The following is a 6,039-nucleotide window of genomic DNA, read 5'->3' as shown; positions in this document are numbered from 1 at the left end:
TTGTTGAGTAGTCCATATGACGCGTGAATGTTTTGGATTTCTGCACCAATCACATCGTAGGTGTGTCTACCGCGAATTCTCCTACATGCTAATGCAGCCTTCTGGCGCTCTAACGTGGATCTACTGATCCAGTGGAGCGTTACTCCCATATAACTTTTATTATTAGCAGTCCAAATATCCGCGGTTGTTGACACAAACTCGACCTCATTCAGTACGGCCTTTAGGTTTATCTCCATCTCTGCATACTCCATCTCTATGTAAGAGGAAAAGGCTGTTCTGTGAGGCAGCCCGCCATTGACAGTAGTAGGAATCTTATTGATAATGGCACGAAACGAGAGCGAGTCAACAGTGTTTAAGGGCAGCATTTCATCTACAACATACTGCCCGACCAACTTTTTCAACTCTCCCCCACTTACTGGTTTTGCACCGAAGTCCAGCTTTTGTTGTTTGGGTGGCGGGGGACCTCCTGCTCTCTGATTCTTACCACCTTGTGGGATTTGCTCTCTAAGTTTTATTGTGCAGTGCTGCGACTCCAGATGTTTCTTTAAATTGGACGTTGTGTTTTTGTAACTTGATAGCACTTTGTCGCCACCAGCACAGAGTGTACAACGAACCTTAATATTTCCATCTTTGATTGACAAATACTCAAAATACTGATTGTATTTCCAACTGGAAAATGCACATCTCTCTCTCTCCTCCTCCATTGTTGATTGTGTTGCTGAGTAGGTCTATCACTTGAACTTGTTGCTCATTCCACTTTATTCAGTGTCTGAATGAATGAATGAATGAATGAATGAACACAATCAGCTTAGTCAACTAAACAGTTTTAGTTAATGGTTTAATAGTTAACAGTTTTCAGCATAGTTCATGGACAGGCAAAAAAAAAAAAATCTGTGACCAATGTTGTTTCAAGTATCCTACATAGATAGTCAGCTAACGCTAAATTAAATGTGAAATGGGTTCGCGAGGACAAACGTATTCACTTTGAGCTGGTTGCTATGGTTGTTGTTTATAGCTGGGTGCTATGGTTACCTAGTTATCGTAACGACACATATTAACGCCCTTTACCTATCAACAGCCTCACGCGGGTAGGTGTTACTTAATATATTGATTTCTGTGTCAACCAGGATAACGGATTTTAAACATATGCTGGTAAAGGTAAACATGTTTCAGTTGAAATCCAAACAAGTTACCAGTCGTAATCTAGACACCCACCGCTACTGAAATATGTAAAATTGATTGATTAAAGATTTTTCTATCTATAAAGGTTTATAACTGTTTGTCACTTTTTTTATAGCTGGGGCGTTAATAGCTGTCGTTACGATATGCTAGCTAACTAGCTAGCTAAGGAAACTTGTAATAATCTTAAACGATTTAAATGGAATAGTTATATTTACATAAAATGATAGCTAGTTATCTAGCTGATGTTATAGTCTACTCGATTTAACTTAAATTATAATGGGAAAAGGTAGAAACCCTCAGGGTGCCTGCCTGTGCAACTTTGTATTAAAGAGTTCATATTCATGAGTTCATATTGACACATATTAACACGAAAAGTTCAACGCATGTATTACCTTTCCTATGTGTGTGTAAATAATGCTGATATGAAATATGAAAACAACCAGTAGAAACGTCTTTGTGTATAATGTTGTTCAAAAACTTACCCTGCATGTAAATGCTGCAGAATGCAGTCCAGAAGTAAAATTTGACACTAAACACAAAGAATTTAAACCAAGACGTTCACACGCGCAAGTCGCGGGAGATTGTTTACAAACTGTCAATTCATAGTTTTCAGTCGCGTGAAAACTATGAATTAGTTATACCTTGCAAAGTGGACGCTAGTAGGGAGACCGCGCTACTACAAAACAGCACCATATTCACGAGAGAATCAGTAGATATATCTGTCAGTGATTCTTTTTGGAGTAATATCTCCGCGATATCCTCTAAATCAAGGTAAAAGGGACTGCAAAATACATTGGAAGGATGTATCCAAAATATTAAGATCAACAACGAAGGGGACACAACAATAATCGAAGCAAAAGCATACAAGTCTCAATCAAAAAATGAAAAACCCCACGACCTCTTCATTAAATGCAACTAGCACAACATTGTCACTAGTCATGTTCTTTCACCACTGGTTGAGATCTGTATATAATAGTTGAGGCTAGCTAATAACCTACAAAGATTCTTTATTCCTATTTTTTATTCCGTCTCTGGCGAGAGACTGTGGAGAGGTATCTAGCTAGCTAGCTAGGAAGGTGACAATCTAGATAACAGTACAGTAACGTAGCAATGTGGAGCAAGATAGCTGCTATCCCAGTAACGTTATTGTTCAAGGGATGTGTGTACATGTTGCGGAAAGTATTTCACAGTCACTGTAGCGATAACTTGCTTGTAAAATGATGATCCTGATGTAATGCTATGGCTTTGTATCAAATCGCCAGGTTTTGTTCAACATTGATACAGTATGTTAAGCTCCTGGTAAATAGCTAGCGTTTGCTATCGCTAGCTAGCGTGCAATTTTACAGACGGTAACATTAACATGTTGACTGTAACATTAGCACATTTGTAATAATACTAGTTGTCATGAGCCATAACTGTTTGGGATGTTCTCTCAACTAGATAGTACCTAGTGGTAGCTTAGTTCGCTAGTTAGATAGCTATCAGGCTTGACTTCAGCAGTGACCTCTGCTATGTATATACGCATGACGTGATCCTCATGCCGAAAACGTGACTTGATTGTCGCATAGGCTACATGACTTCACTCCCAGAGACGCAAAAAGAAATCAAATATATATTTTACTATTAATGATGACAAAATAGTAACGCACAGTAACTTGGACATGTAACTTTAATCTGATTACCGGTTTGGAAATATTAACGCGTTAGATTACTCGTTACTGAAAAAAGTGGCCAGATAGAGTAACGCGTTACTAAGTAGCGCGTTACCGGCATCACTGTATAAGAGTATGAATGCTACATGATTCACCCTATGCCATGCATGTATGACCTACTTTACTTAAATATTTTGATTGATTTATCAATTGCAATTATACTTATGATTATTTATTTTTTAAATCAAATATTAATATATTCAACAGAACCATGAATGCCATTGAGAAGCTAGACGATGTGGCTGTCAGCATTTTAACAGGTAAGAGTGATGACCCTGAGATGACTGTTGGGCTCTTAGTGACCACTCTATTACCTTTTAATAGAGTTACTAGGGTATAGTCACCGTATAATTTTTTGGTTTATTTCTGGTCAAATCTGTTCACTCCGCATCGCACATAGCATCTGTGCCCAGCATCTATGCATTTTATCACTGATATCTGTCAGGTCTGTGCTGTTTTTGTCCGTGCTTTTACTTTGTTTCTCTTTCAGTCTTTTATGTTACTTCCTGTCTGCCATTGTTTCCTTCCTGTGTCTAGTCCTTGTGCTTCCTCAGTGAGTAGAGATTTGTGATTAGCGCTTTCCCTTTATTGTTTAAGTTACTTGTGTTTCTGACCTTGGACTGTACATCGACACCTGCCTATGCCCTGTTTGGATTTGTTTGCTTGCTTTTGGACTGCCTACCCGTGTACCGAACCCTGCTTAGTAAAACGTTCTACTGCTTGTTCTGAGTCGTGCATTTGAGTTCTGCACATCACCACCAAGTTGTAACAATATCTTGATCTCAATTCTGCTTAAATTGGTTCTTGCTTGTTCCTGTTTTTTTCCTAGCGGCAAATGTTAATGAAGAGGCTCTTAAGTCACTGTCAAAAGAAGATCTGCGGGACCTTTTCCCAGGGCCCGAACATTTTCTCAGGAGAAAATCTATTTGGGAGGTGGTCCACCCTGTGGTAAGACAAACTCTTACTGTGCGTGTGTGTGTTTGTGTGTGTGTATATATGAGGTTTTCCAGTAAGGTAATTTTCGTGGATGCAGGAGCAGGCCTCACCTGCTTCGTCTGGCCCATCCAGTTCCATGGAAGAGGAAACCGGTCCAGCCAAAACATTTACACTACCAAGCATCCAATACATAATTTACACAGACAGTGAATTGGAGCTTTGTAGAAAGCACTATTTCGAGTTGAAAAAAGTTGGGAGAGGAGGAGAGTGTGAGCTCTCCAAAGAGCTGTCCTGTAAACTTGTAAGAAATACCATCACAAACATGCTGTCGATAGTCAGAGCCTCAGACGTAGAAGACTTCATCAGATACCAAACCAAAGAAGACCTGCAGACCATGGCGCGTCGGCTTGTGTCGTACTATCCAATGTTAGCCGACAAGCTCGGCATTGCTCGTCCATGGGTATGCATTTTTACAGCAATATTAGGACAGAGTTGATGTTGCTGTGTGTATGCATGTCTTCTGAAATGGTTTTTCCTCTTTGGTTTGTGTTATTAATTCCTCTTTGATTCTTATGCTCATGGTCATCCCATTTCTGTTTTTAGTTTGAACTCTTCAAGCGATTACACAAAAGATTGCAGAACATCAGGACCCCAAAGAAACCCCAAGGGCCTAAACCAAAAGGGGGGAAAAAGAGACACCTTCATTTTGAAGAAAGCGATGAAGATGATTTTGCCTCCAGCTCATCCACCGTTATTATGTCGCCAAGTTCCAGCAGCCACATCAGCAGCTCCCCAGAAAGGGAAGGGGTTCACCAACCCATAAGCAGCACACCAATGAAGCAGGCGGATGTTGGTAAATATATTATGGTGTATATAAAATGTATTGATGGAATGTTGCTGTTCATGTATGATAATTATTAGCCCTCTTTAGTTATATTGCACAAAGCTACACTTATTATTTCTACCAAATGGCCAAATCCACTAGATACCAGGCAATTAAAGAAGTTTCTTGGTGACTATTGTCTTTTTAACTTCACCTGTCAGTTGAAGGCCAGCAGGATGGCAGGATACTTCAGGCACGACACTACAAGACTCTTCAACAGTTATGTCAAAAACCCAGACAGAATAAGGATGCCATGAAACAGATCCTTGACCTCGAGTTTGAGGGAAGAAGGGCATTTATTGATTCAGATACGCTGAAGGAATGTGACCGGCCGGCAAAAATGTCGACGTTTACCCATGCTTCAAAGAAATCGACCATGTAAGTGCCCTCACATTTCTACATAGTGTATGAAGTTGAACAGTGAGAGATGAAAGGAGGGATGCAACAACATTGACCCATACTGTGATATTGTATCAAACCAGTCACACAGTCATATTTGAAATATAAGTTACTACTTTAAGGTCTGTTCTTTGTGTTTGTGCGTGCGTGAATGTTTTCTTTTTTTTTTTTAAGGTCCTAGAGGAACTTAAACGAATTTTGGACAACAGCAACCCAAACTATGTGGCAGAGATGCGACAGCGGTTGCTTGAATTTAAAACTAAAGCAACTTTTTATGGGGTGTTCAGGAAAGTCATGAAACCGCCAATGAAACTTTCTGCCGGAAAGGCCTGCAGTTCAGAATATATATTCAATTCAATTTATTGTTTAAAGTGTAGTATCACCATGAACTTGGTCTCAGAATACTGATTCACAATTGAATAAATGAAATAAGATTATAGTTACATAGGCAAATCATTAATCATCACTAGGTGGCGGGCCAAAGTCTGGGTTACTGCATATTAAGACGCTGCAATAGGTGCACTCGCAACAACTAGGCCTACATGGAGAATGGATAGGTCTACTACAAATAACTAATGATAATAAACCATGTGAATGAGCCCATTGGTTGTCTGTTTGAATAATTTAATTATTTTAACGAACTCTGTCTTATGCCCTGTCAATATAGCCTTGCCTATTGTGAATAATAGCAATGACGACGTTTTTTCAACATTGAGCCTCCTAATTAGACCTAGGCTACTACTTAGAGGCCATCTTAGACTACTTTTATTTCGAAATAGTTGGTTGACGCACCTCTTTACAATGTTTATTGTTTGGGAAAATAGCGTGCAGAGAGAAATTAGCATACAATGTCTTTGTCAAAAAGTCTGAAGAGGAAAGTTGACAACGACAACAGAGCCTATTAAACTTTGCCTTTATCTTACCCGG

The 6,039-nt window shown here is 39.4% G+C and overlaps 1 long non-coding RNA gene across 1 annotated transcript; it reads left to right on the top strand.

The window, feature by feature from the left end:
- Positions 1-3,268: 3,268 nt before the first annotated feature.
- On the top strand, positions 3,269-5,828 carry LOC122133731. Its single transcript, XR_006152946.1, has 4 exons — positions 3,269-3,842; positions 4,434-4,683; positions 4,875-5,091; positions 5,287-5,828. It is a non-coding gene; the product is annotated as an uncharacterized LOC122133731 (long non-coding RNA).
- Positions 5,829-6,039: the final 211 nt, after the last annotated feature.

The sequence above is a fragment of the Clupea harengus genome, chromosome 18 (assembly GCF_900700415.2).
Source record: "Clupea harengus chromosome 18, Ch_v2.0.2, whole genome shotgun sequence".
Taxonomy (NCBI): domain Eukaryota; kingdom Metazoa; phylum Chordata; class Actinopteri; order Clupeiformes; family Clupeidae; genus Clupea; species Clupea harengus.
The sequence above is the reverse complement of the archived record's forward strand: the minus strand, read 5'-3'. Positions and strand labels throughout refer to the sequence as shown.